This window comes from Lissotriton vulgaris, chromosome 8 (genome assembly GCF_964263255.1).
Source record: "Lissotriton vulgaris chromosome 8, aLisVul1.2, whole genome shotgun sequence".
NCBI lineage: Eukaryota > Metazoa > Chordata > Amphibia > Caudata > Salamandridae > Lissotriton > Lissotriton vulgaris.
This window is the reverse complement of record NC_141696.1, coordinates 229484670-229501708: the sequence shown is the minus strand read 5'-3', so window position 1 is coordinate 229501708 and position 17039 is coordinate 229484670. Positions and strand designations below refer to the sequence as shown.

The window sequence follows — 17039 nt, the reverse complement described above, 5'->3', positions numbered from 1 at the left end:
CTGGAAAGGAGCATTCTAGGTGGCGCAGATCCAATTATGGCCCTGACGGCGCACAAACAGCCGGAGGCCAAAAACGCGATAATCCATAACACAAAGACAGCGCTGCTGAGAGTAGACAGAGAAATTGCAGTGAGTATCAAGGGCACCAAATGGGAGTCACTGTGGCACAACACAAAAATTACTTACAAGGGGAAAACACTTGACAGCAAGGAATGGTACAGCAGAGGCATCACAACGCCGTCACAACTAGAAGCAGGGAATAACCCACTCACCTACAAGGCACTACAGCAGACAACCTCCCTACCAAACAAGGAGTTCTACGAATTCCTTAAAATCAAAGCGGCTGTCACCAAAGCAAGCCTCTCGAAACAGACACCCACCATCATACAATACACACAAAACCTAAACAAGACAGGCCACCAAACAGCGCAAATTTACAAGTTAATCACACCGCGCACCACATCTTTGAACAACAAGACACTAGCCTTCTGGGAGCAGACCATACAAAGACCCCTAAACGAGGAGGAAAGAGCAAGGCTATGGACGGCAGCGTCCAAAAACAAAATCACGCCACAACTAGCACAAACCAAATACTGGTTACTCCATAGGCTGCATTGGACACCAGCGAAACTAGGGAAAGTGGGAGCGAGCGAGAGCAGTATATGCTGGAACTGCCAGAGGGCAACAGGAGACTTATCCCACATGCTATACGAATGCCCAAAATCAAAACTTTCTGGAACAAGGTCTATAACGTCATAGACACAGTCACAGGAAGCAAGACGCAAAGAGGACTAGCGGGTATAGCCACCGCCTTCCTATCAACAGAACTTCAGTCCAAAGAAGTACGAGACCTGGTCGATGTACTTCTGACGGCTGCGGTGAAAACTATCCTGGGTAACTGGAAGGACACCAGCAAAGCCACCTTCAAACGCTGGTTCAACTGGGTCACGTTCCTCCGGGGGGCTGACAATATCACTGCCAAGCACAAGACGGCGAATCATACCGCTAAAGATAACATGTGGGAAGCTCTCGACGCATATCTGGAACAGTGACCCCCCCCCCCTTTTCTTTCTCTTCCTTTCTTTTTTCTCTCTCATGGCCCCATCAGGCCGCAACTTTGTAAGATCGGTACAAGTATTACGAATGTTTTGCCTTTGTTTTGTATACGAAAAATTTACTTTCAATAAAGAATATTTTGAAATAAATAAAAAAAAACTGTCACACAAAGTGTTCCAAACTTGGGGAATCTTAATTATGAGCTTAAAACCATACTGGAAGTTCTGGAAATAGATTAAACTAAATTGCACGATTCTTTCCAGGACTCCTGTATAACTAGGCCCAGCTGCGGACTCCATTAACCCGTCTCCACCTTGCCCCTTGGGCCCCCCTCACAAGCATGTCAATGCAGAACAAAAGCCATTTCTCCTCTGACAACCAATCTTCGGTTAATCTATTGCGTGATGGAATAGCGCCGCGGGACCCGAGGCTCCCAGGTGTGTCCGATGAATAACAGAGCAGGCCCCTGTGGCAAGTATCGAGAGCCCGCTGCACAGACAGGTGAAGTGGGTCAGGTCACGTCATCGAACAAGGCCGCATTATCCTGCGCGCAAATGGAACCGCGGCCTGGTCTCTGGTTTCACGAATCAACTGGGAGCGACCAGGGCGCGTGCGTCGTTATTCTGCGCCACGTACAGCGTCGCCGGTACTAAGGGCGCGCGCTGGGCTGCAGAACTCTCCACACAGGACGGTCCGGTGTTTGAACATGACCGTTGGGCGCGAGCTGCCCGCTCATCTAGTGGCTGTTCCCGAGAATAATTCAAAATAAGTCGTCTAAATAAAGGGGCTAACAGGCGACTCGACCAAGCGCAGTTGCTTTCGTTATCTTTGCCAACATTTCGACGCGATCTGTGGATTTGCAAAACGTGCACTTTAAGAAACAAAAAGTATGTTATGTCACCATATTTCGAGCAGAAATTAAATGAAAAACTGATATTTTCACGTCCAATATGGGTCACTCTGCAGAATAGACGAGTTAAAACTACTAATGTTTTTTCAGTATAACCTCTACATCTATTTTCTAAATAAAATATTAATGCACAATGTTGAAGTTACAAATGATTCAATTGTAAACCCTACTTAATAACTAAAAACTTATTTTGCAATAAAATTTTCTCTAAATACATTTAATTTGGAGGAATCCTCTCCCTCATCAGCAACAAAATGCACTCACCAAAATGCAATTGAACAAGCAGAATTGTTCGGATTTCTTCCTGCCTTCTTTCAGTGTTATGGCGCGCATGTGCGCTGCCACCATCCGATTACCAAACAAACACAAGCGGAGAGGGTGCGCCTGGCTTCAAGCACCGGAATTTGGCTGCTAGGCAACACGTTGTGAGTGGCGGCCTTGCTGTTTGTAAAAGGTTGATCGACTCGATCTTTTCCTCACTCAGGCTGGATGGGTTGATCACAACTGACTGACTCCACCCTGAAGGTAAATTGGGGCTAGACTGGAGATGCGAGCCCCCACATACCCAGACCTTTACTAGCCCTGAGCACGGCTCCCAACGTATTACATTCACCTGCGCTTAACATTTCTCAAGTTCACTCAATTTCCAAACACAGACATAAAGCGTGCACACATCACACCGGCCCGAAACCTCGCCCCATGCTTTACAAGCCGGGAGAGCAGGTGGCTACGAGGGCCTTCGGCATGAGTCGCCACCTTATGTGAATTCAACGAGTGTTTCTGAGCTGAAACTGTAATAGACGTCTATATGAACCTCCAGGTAGGGAGTGACACAAACTGAACAGCGGCCCTTCGCACGCACACGGCAGATTTACAGACAGAGCAAAAACAACTTTATGAAACAGAGATGAAATACAACATCCGGAGCGCGTAGGCGCTTTATACCACGCAGTGACAGAAATAATGTCACCCAGATTAAGATTACGTAGCATTCACTACATCGAACATGTAAAGAGGAACCACTGACTCACAGCCCCCAGCAGCTCTTAAACATCTCGGCAGTAAGCACATAAACCCTCTGAACTGTCGTAATACCTACATGTTGTTTCACAGAGATAAACAAAGCTAGCCAACCAACAGTGTAGCCAGAGTGTCACGTGCACCAGTGCAAGGACGGGAATGGACCCCATAGTTGGTGTTTAAATTGTAAACGATAGAATAAACAGTGATACATGGCCCCCCTCAGTCCTCTGGGCCCTGGTGCCACTGCACCTTCCGACTCAGTGGAAGCTACAGCCTTACAGCTGCAAGAATGAAGTACTCGTGCAGCACACTCTTTGAATCGTTCATCTCATTCCCCTCTTGATGACACTTTAAAACCTGTACAAAGAAAGACTTCCATGGTGCAGCTGCAGTGGCTTCATACTGTGCCAGAGAACAGTCATGTTCATGGCACAGCCCACTGCAGCACATCAGTTTATTCAATGTAGCAACTTTCGTCATATCACGTTTACTGGAGAAACTCTATCATAGAGGAGGCACGGCGAGAGATCCATCTCGCCACACTTAAATTACACAGCACCAGCCAGAGCTTGAACGATCAGCCATATTGCAAGAATGTAGAATTGAAAATTGTTCCATCTGGCGAAATCATACAGGAAGCTGAAAGTTTTCTTCTTTTAAAATATAAAAAATAACAAATACATTTGGGAATAATAGAGACTATTGAACAGAACCCCCAGCTAAACTAGTCACCTTGGTTGTACAACTTCTGAAAGGCCTAATACCCTCCATAATCTTGTTTCAACCTGTGGAAGACTCAGACTTCACAGCATTGGTCGTCAACTGGAAAATCCAAGATTTAATCCTGGACACAGACACTGAGTGGCTGGACACTCCGACCACAATGCATCCTTCTACGAGCATAACATTTCCTTGGATCTGAAGGAGGAGATATCAGTTCAGAACTCTCTGAAGTTTCCCTACTACTGCCCAATCACCAGCTTCAACTAAGTTTAGAAATCTATTAAAAAATATAAGTGAGCCAATTAAAAATGACTTCGGACTTCTAGATACAGCACTGTGGCTCCAATTCACACTAGATAATGCTCTGGTTTGGAATGAACTACATCATGCCGTGAATAGCAGGTTGGAAGGTCAGCTTTATTTTATTCCAAAGATCTTAGACTATTGGAAACATAAATCATTCCATCGGCACCATTTGGAGTCCAGTGTCCATCCTCGCAGTGAGGACTTTGGATGGCTCAAGTGCGTTTCAAATGAAATACCCGGTTAAACCTTGGTCTGTACTTTCCACCACACTGGACATTTGACTTTTGATATTTGGTAGGGATCACCACAGTCACCCTAATTATGAACTGATATTCTATTCAACTCTTCCAAATTATTAAAGTGTATAATCAGGCATGCAATTCAAATTCTATTACTGCCCATGTAAATGTAAATTGATACTTGTATAGCGCACTACTCACCCGCAAGGGTCTCAAGGCGCTTGTACCAATACTGCTGTGGAACCCATCCTGGCTTTCCCTGTGAGGCGTCCACTCCTGGGCACCCCCAAGGTGGAGGCCAGGCATCCTTAGCGTTGTGGGGGCCGTTGTGGAGATTAAGCAAGCTATTGCCCAGAGTTGAGGAGTGGGACTCCATGATTGGAATAGGCACGGGGGCGAGAATTATCAGGTCCGTGGAATTTTGAGCCCAAGACCCGCCGAGGCGGGGAATTGAACCCTGGTCCCAGGCTAGACCTCTGCATCAGGGTCTGCCGCTCTAATCATTGAGCCACACTTCTCCACTTGTTAGTCTGCAGATACCCGCTGCCATGGTCAATCTCTTGGAATTGCAGCAATGTCTTGGCATTTCAAATTCTGGATGAATAACCTCTCAAGATCAAAGGCATGGTAACCAGCGGCCACCACCAGCCCTACAATACCCGCATCCTTACTTCTAGAGAGTCAGTCAGAAGTTCTCACTCGGACTCATCTGGTCTTTTACCAGCACTTAAGCTCCTTATGCGCCTCCAATAAACATATGTACTCTTTTCACTCCCTTATATCATGTAAAATAAACAACACCAAAACAGCTATGTTGTTTTAGTAGACAACAACATGGCTTCTTAGATTCCAAGCATGATTCCCCATGATAAAAAGCAATGCACACCACACTGAGAATAATCATTGGCAGAAGGATTCATCAATGTGTCCATTAAAGAAACTACCAAACCATGGGTCACAGTTTAAGAAATCTGCAAGCCCGCGACCAGCTCTGAAAGCTAAAAGGACAAACGTCAACAAGATCCCGAATCTGCTCTTTCAACAGATCTCCGCACTTATGATGTCCCAACCTTTTTATGGAATGACGCCTGCAAGGCCAATAGAAGGGTTGGTGCTTTTTCCAACTTCTAGTCATCAATGTCGTATTGACCATGGCGAAACCATGTTTGAGGTTTTACAAGTAATCATATGATGGTCACAGAAAGGAACAGAGGTCAGTCACACGTTTATATTACTGACTTTAAGGTGATTGTCTTCTCTAAGTTCATAAAAAGTTGTCACATTTTTAAAGTTTTGTACAGATTTAAAATATGTCAGTCAGACCCTTTGGGTCAAAACCAATAGAAAGCATTGGATTGAAGTAACATTCACGTCATGTAAAATTAAAATCTATACATTAATAGGGCCAAGATAAATATCTATTAAACTGCTAATTTCAGGTCATGCGAAATGTCCCAAAATTACGCCATGTTGCCTCAATTTTCACTTTTCGTGGGAAATATTTAGCACAAATGCACGGGAATAAGGCAGCCAACCTAAATGCAAGGGACTGCTGTTTGCAACAGTTTGTTTTACTATTGTTTTTTTAGCATCAAATGCATCCTCAATGGACCAATTTGCTCTAAAATAGAACGCCAAAAGATGGTTTGGCGTTTTACATACCGGTTACACAATTCGGCATAAATATGCAAAAGTAAATTATGTGAATTTTGGCACAATGCTACAAATTAGTAGATTTGTGTTAACACAGAACAATGCAATGTCTACTTACAGGCAGTGGTGGAGGACGACTTATTTTCTATGTAAAGTTTGAGGAAGGGATTCAATTTTACAGTTTTCCTCACACGCCAGACAGAGGAAAGGCCTTAACAGGCTCAGGTGAAACATAAATGGATATTAAAGGGGGCGCGCTGTCTCTATTTGTTGACGTGTCTAATGGCCTTGGTTGTTTTTCTATTATACCCATCTTTAAATATTCTTATAGTAACAGTGTTTAAGGGGAAATCAATAAAAACAATAATAGAAATGCGTGGAATGGATAGAAAGCATTCCCTCAAACAATGAGCACATTCCGATTTTGAAGGGGGGAGTGAGCAAATAACTCGGGGGGGGGGGGGGGGGGGGGTCTGAGACGCAGCTCAGTAAACAGCCTTTCAAAACAAACACGGCCTTGGCCAAGAGCAGCTGCTGTCAGTGAGCATTTTAAAGAAACGACTCAAAGAAACAAGGAGCCAACTGTGGGCGGGGAAGGAAGGAGGGGGGGTGGGGGCGTGTAGATAATGTGCTCCCCCCCGAACCACTCATACCCTATTATTCAGCAACAGCTGTAGGCAATTAATTTGATAACAGTGTCAAGAGGAGTCTGGCGCGCGCATTACAGAGCCCCATGTAGGTAGGGACGGCGTTCTTGTGACAGACCATAATAATCCGCACGTGGGGAGATGCTGAGAAGGGGGGGGGGGGGGGAGAGGAGGAGGCTTACCAAGTTAAGACAACGAGGGTCTATCTATTCAGCAGCTTGGTGTACATGGGTTGCAAAGGACTTTCTGAGTCATTGGGGAGACTTCTAGAGGCAGCAGCTCAAAAATGTATAGGGGCTCCTGCTGAAGGGGGCAAAGGATTTGTACCTCATTGGCATGCAGTGATCATTTTAATACTCTGAGGGGTCCATGGGGGGGCGGGGGGAGGGGGAAGATGGCTGCTTCCTGATCGACCTGCCTTTGAAACCCTCCTAGGCTGATGCAGTGGTATGTCAGGCAGCAGGTCAAACCAGCTTCTCCTCTCCACTGCCAGACTGGGGCAGGAAACAAGCCGGGGCACCAACAGAACAGTGTCCCTCATTTGCAAAATTGGGGAGTAGAATAAAATGCCACGTTTTTAAAAAAAATCGAACAACTCTGACATTTTTAATACATGCAGCCAAGGCAGAATTTTGATTATTGTGGAGTAATCGGAGACATTTTGGTAATTCTGCGTTCCTCTTTGATGCAGAATTATCAATAATTATGCGAATACCCCTGCCCGCATAATTAAGAGTAATTTGAGTTGGGAAATCGTACAGCGGACCACATTTAGTGACAGTGTCCGGCCACTCGCACTTGTAATTTGGGTTCTGTTGCATTTAGAGCTGTTTCTTAGCACAACATATAACTTTGGGCACATTTTGGATGAAGCAAATCGTGCTAAATGCTGGTAGTAAGTTGGGGGGGAAATCCTACCCCATGAGCACATTTAGAGAATGCGAGAGGCTGCTCGCTCATTATTCATGTTCTGTTGCATTTAGCATTATTTCTTCGCACAAAATGCATTCTTGTGTCCATTTTGGATGCGAGAGGACATTTTTGCACTAAGAAATAGTGCAAAACACAGAATTACTCTTCTAGCGTAATCTCGAGGAATACTTAGGTAATTCAAAGTGACTAAACTACACAGAATTACGTGAATTATGCCCTCACCTAATGCTGCCTGGGTTGTTTTAAGTGGTGTGCTACAAACATTTGTGCTTGCTGAAGGCAAATTTTGTGGCAACACTGACTACGTTCCTTCCTAATCAAAAAAAAAAAAAACATTGCCACATACCAGTTTTTGCTACTCAGAAAGTGATTTTGGTCCATCAACCTTGCCTCTGATGACATGAAATAACTTTCAGAGAAAGTATTTTGTGCCCACTTTCTATTTTGGGCATCCTGGTTGTGAAACCTGCTCAATTTCTCCCTCTGTGCAATGCATGCAAAACACCAGAAAAACATAACTAAGTAACAGTTAAAAATCTGAGGTGACAGTAGCATAAATATGTCAATATCTGCTCAGCTTAACTCTAGAATGCACTAGTTGAAGCTTGGACCAGCCTCCTCAAACCACTGCAGGGGAGGTGCGGCCAACCACAGATCTCCAAAAGCTGTAGGCAGGGTGTTCCATGGTACCAAAACAGGAGTGGGGGCGGGGCTTTCAAATAAATAAAGAAAATTGATTGAACCATTCCGGTTCCCCAGATCTGTAGATCAACACCGTGCGCCTTCACTCTTTATCACAATTTCCATTGGAGCCATGCACTTGGATGTTTTTGGACTGGACATAGGCTATTTTTCATGGATTAGAAAACAAAATCAAACTGGTCAAAACGAAACTGGTGGGGCAATTCAAGAAGGTAATTTTGTTTACTTATTTTTTTATTAAATAGGTACAATTATAAAGTGCTGGCCTTGCCCGAGAGGACAGTGGATCACTGAACACAGCAACAAGTTACATAGACAATGTGTGAAGACAGATGCACCTGCAGTGAAAGCTGTATAAGAAACACAGTATCTTATTGGAGAGAAACCCCAAAAGGGGAAGGGTCTAACATCTAGTATGGTAGGAAGATTATGAGCAGGTGGTTTCAGAAACCTTTCCTGGCATGCATCAATGAGGGAGACAGTGTAAGGTGCAAAGGGAGGCCTTTCTAGAGCACTGGACCATGTGTCAAAGAAGCCCTTTAGAGGGTGTGTTCCTTGTGAGCCTTTTGGATTTCATGCCTGCAGGGCACATGCTCCCAGCAGTGTTCATGACACCAGATGTACTGAGTCTACAGATCATGCAGCAAAGTTTGTAGTGGACTATTGCAGGGAGAGGCAGACGATGTACCTGTTTCAAGGTGGGAGGCGGTGGCGTGCTCTCAGAAGTTTTTAAAAAGCAACCCATAGGGCAGAGGGACAGAAGTAAATGAAAAGGAGGGGAAGGTGGACGGGGGGAAGCAAACAGAGAAGTGAGCTCAACATGGAGCCGGGGGCAGAAGCACACCGGGAAGAAAGCAACGCCGGAAGAGAAGCGTCCGAGTGCATTAAGGAAGAGGAGAAGGAAATGGGCAGAGAAAGAGGAACACTAGCGTTGCAGAGGAAGTGGAAGTATACAAAGAAGACAGCTGAAAAACACATGCATTCTCACGGAGTGCTTAAACAAAAAGAAAAATTTACAGCCCGAAAAGCGAGCAGTGTAAGGACACAAGTAATGCGTGCATGCTCATGGGGAGCAGTGCTTAATTTGAGCCAGTAGTTTCTGGTGCTCAGCACCAGCACTTTATTCTCAATACCGACTCTGAGGACAGTCTCTACAACATGGTGCCACTGTCTTTCAAATTTTGAGTTGAGCAGACAAACCGTGTTTAATAATTTCATATACAATAAGAATAAATAATATCCGCCACCCATGCCATTCTTATAGCTTTGGGTGTCCTGGAGTAGTCAGAATTGTCACACTTGCAGAAGTGAGATGTTAGTAGTTGTGTTGGTACCGTCATTGGCAGCACGGGCAGGGGCAATGGGTGGTGCAAGCTGCAGGGGCCTCCCGAAAAAGGCCCAGGCACTTACTTTTTTACAAATAAAGTACTAGAGGGGGGTGAAAACACACAAAGAGGAATCCCATGCAAGCTAATGAATAAGAAGAAAGCAAACGAGTAGAGCAATTTCTCTTTTTCAATTTTTGCAAGAGATATTGTGCTTTAATTACCCCGTATATTCTCCAGCGTTGCTTTCATTGTGAGGTTACTGCTTCAGTCAAGAGCAGTATACAGCTCTTGATACTTCCCTGTTGATGAGTCCAGTCATGACTTTACGCTTCCCAACCACAGGTCTGATAAGCTGTCCATGTCTTTCAATAGCCTAGCAGTCGGCAGACTGTTCTCCTGATTCTAGGACCTGTCAAAATCACCTAATGCAACACACACTCTGTAACATTCAGAAAAGGATGTTTCTTCCTACAGTTTTGGATCCTTAGAGTGCATGATATTTCCAAAAGTCTACTCTAGGATTCTAAAGCCTTACTTGAAAATGTTGACACCCCCGAACTTGAAACTACTGATTGTCTCCTCTACTTTCTAGGTCTCGCCTACACTGCACGCGTTGTGCTGTGAGAGGTTTTGTTTACAATTCAGGGGTTTTACAACCCCCACACAGCATACCTCTCGTTGTTTGTGTTGTCACTCTCATTTGGAATCTTTCGATTGCTTAGCTCGCGCCTCCCGTAGGCTTCTCTTCCTTTCTTGTGTTAGCTCCTCCCTGGAGCATGAACCAAGAGCGTGTTTTTCCCCGACTTTTTGAAATGTAGTATTTTTTATTTTATAAGCATTATCCCTGGATGTCCAATCTCCTTTCTAAACACAGGCATATGGCTTCTTTTTCATGTTGCTTTCACCATATCCGCCTTCTCTATTGACCCACAATTGTATTAATATGCACAACTCCACTCCACACAATGCAACTCTATGTAACTCCACTCCACACCACTTTACTCAGCAATACTTCACTCTTTGCCACACCACTAACTTTTCGCCATGCTGAAATGCCGCCACGCTACTGTACAACACGGCTAAAAGTTATTGGGAAAGCCAATAACTCTCTCAAAGGCGAGACCAATGCTTGTTTCTCAAATGATCCTCTCACTACTGTCCATTCTCTGCATGCCTCTTCTGTCAGAATACAGAGTATTCTAAGCCATGTTCGCCTTAATCTGTTTTTATATTTCTGCAGACTGCCCACACCTCGTTTCAAAAATCACAAACTACACTCCTTTGAAAGTCATGCCCTCAGGGGCGGCCTTAGGCATCTGCAAGCTGTGCACCTGCACAGGGCCGCCAAACCCCAGGGGCCGCCAATCCAATATATATCCTTAACCCGTTCGACGCTACTGACTGAACCGTTCCGTCACGCCCCTCGGGTTCGCTGTGCTCATGACGGAACGGTTCCATCACGGCCCGGCCGCCGCGCCTGCGCAGCGCTGATTTCGCGCCTGCGCGGAGGGTTTCATTAAGCGGGCGGGGCCGTGACGGAACCCTTCCGTCACAAGCACAGCTCACCCGCGAGCCGTGATGGAACGGTTCCGTCACCAGCGCAGGTGAGCCGCGCGCCCGCCCGCGACCGTTAGCGCTGCGGCGGAATAGCCGCCGCAGCGAAGGAGTTAATATAATAATCCTCTGAGGATAGATACATATTTGCGTAACGGCCCCTGGCAGGGATTTGGCAGCCTCCGGCTCTGTTCCACTTCCAAACACCCTGACCCCCCCCCCCTCTTCCGGGGCCCCGCCCGGATCCCCTTTTCCGGGGCCTCCTACCTATGCTCCCTGCCCAGGGCTGCCATGAGCCTAGCCGTCCCTGATGCCCTGCAACCAAGCAATACCCAATTCCATCTAACTCATCTTCTAATCCCACCCACCATCTGCATTAACTCACATACCACCCAACCATGATCACACCCACCTCCTGCGAATTGAATGCACCTCACAGACACTGGAGCAAATTCATGGAATGGTCTCATTGAGAGCACAAGACTAAAAACTAAAGAACCAACTGCAACCACCGAAATAACCACTAACTTTGGGGTGCAGAGCAGCGTGCTGGCTGGTGTGAAGCGCTGAACGCCGCGTCAGGGATAGAAAGCACTATATAACTACAATACAATGAATGTAAGCAATGGATGGGCTCCAAATTCACTCAAAGCTAACATCACGTCTCTCAACAGATAGAGGGTGCACTGCCTAGCAGGAGACACCTAAAAACAGACATCCATCTTTTGACATTGCACAAGGACCAAATAAAATTGTATGTTCAATAATCCCACGAAAGAATGAAATATTGGGGGGGAGAGAGATTTTGCAAATTCATCCCAGCAAACACATATAAGGTATGCAATTTTAAATACATTGGGGTATGTTTGCTGACAAGGCTAGCAAACATTTGTGTGTCCACGAAACACAATCCAATCAATAAATGCCCCTCTAACACAGCAAGGGTGAAAAGTCCTTATTTACAAAAACGACCAGTCCAGAACACACTGCAGTTAAAAAAATAAGACATGATAGAATGTCTGTATAGAGCAAACACCACAGCAATGGCCGATTCATGTGGCCTCAGAGACGCATTTTCTCAGGTGGGATCTTAAACTTACAAGTAAGAGGAGATGGCCCCAGCCAGACACGAAGGCGGCCCCTCTTCCGTCACAGGTACATATTACCCAGGGTTGCAAAAAGACAGGGCACCAAGCAGCTCAGATCAAAGGGCGCGATCAGGCTCCCAGGTGACTAGAGTTTCAGAAGACACTGCTCAGAGCGCCTGCTTCTGACAGGAGTCAACAATAACAGAACATCCGACATGCGTGCAGTGACGTGGGAACTTCGAGCAAACCTGAACAAATGTCGCGACAGTAACACTCACACTCCAGTGATGGGAATTGCATGCGTCTTATGTCGCCGGCTTGTGTCAGCGAAGACGCTAAAACAACAGTCCTCCTTAATGCGTAAGTAGCGTAAACCTCATTAGACCTGGCACTAGACAGAAACCCCCACAAGAGTGATTAAGGAAGAGACGCAGCTCTAAACCCCGGCTCATCCCTGCGGTTTAGTCTGAGAAGACTTCACAGCGCAGCGGCGCTAATCCGGGCTTCGAGGCTCTTAGCTCTGACCCCACCAGCAACCCCACGCTACAGCACTCAGAACTATAAATTATTTCTTTTTAATTTTATTCGCGAGGGTGGACTGCTGGCTCGTAAAATCCACTCTGGGACACCATTCGTTTCACACGCAAAGTAATGCAAGGGGGGAGGGGTGCACTCGATTCGGATGTTTCCTCATCACACCAAACACGAGCTCTGGAGGTAACAATCTGCTTCCTTCGTCGCCCCCAAGTTGTTTGGTTTCTGCAGTGGAACCCAGTTGTTTGGTTTCTGCAGTGGGACCCTTCAGTAGGTAGCAAGGGTGTCACCACCCGTTTGGCTGACGCTGGATTAATAAAACACTGCATTTTCAGGGTTCGGTGACCCTGGTGTTACTGCACCTGCTGCACCCATTGTAACTATGCCTCACAACGGAACTGGATCCGTTTCTCTTGGGAGCGTATTCCTTGGAGATGTGGCAGTGCAAAAATGCCACATATCTGGTTCTGCACACAGTGACGCCTCTGTCCATCTATGTGAGAGGGGTCCCATATTGTACATTATAAGGATATTGCAAGGGACCTCGGCTTCCGTGTACAGATAAAGGATGTGTTTGTGCAATGCAGTGATAAACCGCACGCGAACGGAAGGCCAGCAGTGACAAAACAAAGCAGCAGAACAACTGTGCATCCACCAAGGCCAATTCCAAGCGTGTCCAACAACTGGCCTTGTGACCTGAGTATCACCACCCCCGAGCCCTGGCTTTTAAACCAGCAACAGCAGAGAGTTTACAGATCGCAGGTATTACCTTTGAAACCCCGGCATGCAAAGAGCTGCTGCCTACAAACCCAGGACTGGCTCAAGGTATCACCCAGGCCACTTGGCAGGTACGAACACACCAACATACACCAAACACGCAGAGAGGCGCGAGAGCAGCTCCAGGAAGTAAACACCCAAGCACAGCAGGTTAGCCTGACACGAGATGCCACAAGACGGCGAGCGCCGCTCACGACCCCTCAACCAGACGATACAGCACATATCACAATGGGACGGACGCTGCGCTGCGCACCTTGAAGCCGTCTGCGTCCGTGCAGCGCGGGGGCTTTGTCTGCCGGATTCCAGTGTATGCAGCGCGCTGCAGCCGCTCACCGGGGCACGGACAGCACACAGGGCGGCCGGGGGCGGGCTCTGGCGCTGCGCTGGGGGTACCTACCGTGCACGCAGGGCCGGCGGCGTGGGCTCCATCTCTCCGTCCACATGCTCCTGCACCCGGTGACAACAAGCGCGGCGCTGCCTCCCCTCAGGCTGACAGAGAGAGGGCGGAGCCCGCGCCCAGCCTCACTGGAAAGACGACACCGGCCGTTCGGCTGCTGCTCCCCCTTTCATCTGCCGGGTTCCTCCTTTTGGTGTGTCCCCGCGCCCCCTGTGTCTCTGCTCCTCCGGGGGGCCGTGGACACCTCTGCGGGGCGCTGCGGTTCACAGGGCGGGGACAATGGCTAGGTGGCCGGATCGCAATCCGCGGCTGTATTCACACCTCTCCCGGCCGCCCTTTTACATGCAGAGTGCGAGCGGGAGGTTGTGGCAAGAGTGGTTTTGTGAGGTGTCCCCTTCAAAAGATGCGATGAAGCCGGGCCACGTGCATTTGTATCGCAAGCTCAGCCGGGGGTGCTATGAACAGCCCACATTCGTGGAGTTCTCACCGTGCGCTGATTGTCATTGCTACAAATAGGATATTTGCTATGCTGAAGCTCCCTGAAGGCAAGCAACTAAATTATAGGCACATGCATGTTCCGCCAATTACCTCCTTGCAGGGGGAGATTAGGAGGAGGGGGATCGCGAGGAATCGTGTGAAGTTAGGGCGGGTTTTTCAGTCCTCTTAATCCTAAATTGCTTTACCATCACCCCACTCCCCCGCCCCCGTCCAACACACACAAGATACACCAAGACAATAGCAGAAGTCCAGTCTGATTATAGCTTAACACTAAATTACACGAAAAATCAATTTCAAATATGAGAGTAGACCTTTTGCCCTAAATTAGCATAACTACTCATTTAAGTCCCGTCCCACCTTTTTTTTGTCAAAATCAGTTTGCCTCCTGAAACTTCTAGTTTCACTATTCAGTCTGTGAACCTACTACAGGTCCCAGCATGCAAAGTAAAAAATGCTAAAAATGTACGCAAAGGTTCTCTGATGACATGGGCCTACGTGTTCCTTTTCTGGCCTCTCCTTGAACTCATGAAGGGAATCCCCGCCTTTGTTGACTTCAATTGTGCACCTGGAAACAAAAGCAAAGGCCTTAATAGTACTATGCAGACCCTGGTAAAGAGGATCACTGGAATTATCCCGCACATTGTGTGGTATACTTATTTCTCTGATGTTGGCATTCTGACACACATTCAACAAGCATTGGCAATACCAATAGCTCTCGCCTTTGGGAACTAATAAGTGTTTAGGCAGAGATATTGAGTTTGTGTTTGTTTTTAAGCTGTGTTGTGCAGAAGTCTGCAGTATGCTGAAATGTTATAATAAAGAAGTGTCAGAAGAATTTTTGTTAGTTTAGTTATGAACAAGAAAGTATAATGTACAACAAAATGACGATATTAAAAAACTATTAATTCGAAGTAATGATTTGAGGTTTTTTTTATGTTTGAATGCTGGCAACTTGTATCCGCCTGTTCTAATCGGTGCTTTTTATGGTGTTTATTGTTAAAGGGGTGGGTATAAATAACAGGAGAGTGAAGGTTAGTTAGTTATTGAGAGTAATAGATTTAGTGAGTTAGTGAGAGATATTAAGAGAGTTAGTGAGAGAGTTAATTAGTGAGAGAGTTAATTAGTGAGAGTGTGAGAGTTAGTTAGTTAGTGAGAGTGAGCGAGTTAGTGAGTGAGTTAGTGAGAGAGAGTTTGAGTTATTGAGTTAGTGAGAGAGAGTGAGATTTAGTTAGTGAGAGTTAGTGAGTGAGTTATTGAGAGTGAGTTGGTTATGATCACCAATTATAAGTGTCAGGGAGATGTTAGAATTTCATTGCTCCGGTTTACTCCACCTAGGAGTAAAGAAAAAAATAATAATAAAACCACTCACAAACCTGTAGCCCATGGCATGCAGTAATTACAGGCCGCCTGTAAAGCTGTACCGGGTCCACACAGGCGTGACACAGTGAAGCACCCTCTACAGGGACAGGCTACAGACAGTAAATTCTCTACTCTGTCCACCCAACGGCAAGGACAGGATACATCATCCATGGCAGAGTCTACCCAGGACAGAGGTGAGGGACCCGAAGGCATGCACTAAATACAGCAATTTGTTAACATGCTTTGTAAGGTCCACCCTGGAGCAGCAGGAGCCCCCCTAGCAGGGGTGGATAGCAGACCCTGCTCTGGGAGGAGTAAAGTTTAATAGATGACTGATTGAGAAGAGGGGTGCAGAGAAGGATCTGGTTTAAGGTCCGTTGGTAGGCATATCTCAAGCCCCATCCAGTGAAGATGTAGTGGCAAGAAGAGGTATTTGCCTTTCTGCCCTGCAATGGACACCAGAGCTCGATGCCCTGACTGTGGAGGGCAAGTAGGGGCAGTGCAAGGAATTCAGTGGCGCCGGCGCGTAGTGCAAACAGTATGCATGGGAGGGGGTGGGCCAGGTGGGTAGAGGGGACACCAGCAGCACCCACTCCACTCAAAAACAGCCAGTGTGGAAGGAAAAGGCAGGATGCACTGCAAAGCACACACGACCTACAACTCCCACTATACATGTCGAAATGGCTGGTCACCTGTGGACTGCATCAGCGCAAGCTAGCAACATCTCGCCAACGTCTTAAGACCCTGCAGAAGCCTTTCATAATCGGTGACCTCCACCTAGCATGCACCTCACCCGATGAACAGCGCCTAGACACAGACAAAGCGCTTTATAAAGGTTATTATTGTAGCAGACGAGACAGCTCTCGTGATCTCACTACACCAGGTGGTGAATGGTGAGACTAGTACAATACAAGGCGAGGGAGACACTTTTAGGCGTTGCTGGTCCAAACAGATACAATTTTAGTTAATCACTCTTGATGTTGAGGTTCAGCCTGCTCCCGGTGCTCGCCAGGTAGAGAACCAGAGGTACAGGACGAGACGTTCGTGTCACAGGTTCATGCAATCGTGGTCAAGAGGGGAAACCAAGGTTAGGATCACAACCTTCAGACACCAGTTCATCAACATCGCTACTTACTGATCACCTTGAATGATGTACATTTAGGGGTCACCTGGGGTGGGGATTACCGCCCACAGCACCCCATGAGAGGCCCTCCCCCGTGCAGGCCGAAGCAAAAAACCCTGAGTTCCTGAAACAAAGTGGGGACTATAGGAAAAGCACCCCCTCGAGTCTGCATAAACATGCCACAGGTTG

The 17039-nt window shown here is 46.8% G+C and overlaps 1 protein-coding gene across 1 annotated transcript in view; it reads right to left on the bottom strand.

The window, feature by feature from the left end:
• The window catches only part of TIAM1 (TIAM Rac1 associated GEF 1), a 499324-nt gene extending 485253 nt beyond the window's left edge, over window positions 1-14071 (bottom strand). The window contains exon 1 of the mRNA XM_086934005.1: window positions 13871-14071. The gene's annotated coding sequence lies outside the window, so the exon portion shown is untranslated. The remainder of the gene's footprint in view (window positions 1-13870) is intronic.
• Between the last annotated feature and the right edge of the window lie 2968 nt (window positions 14072-17039).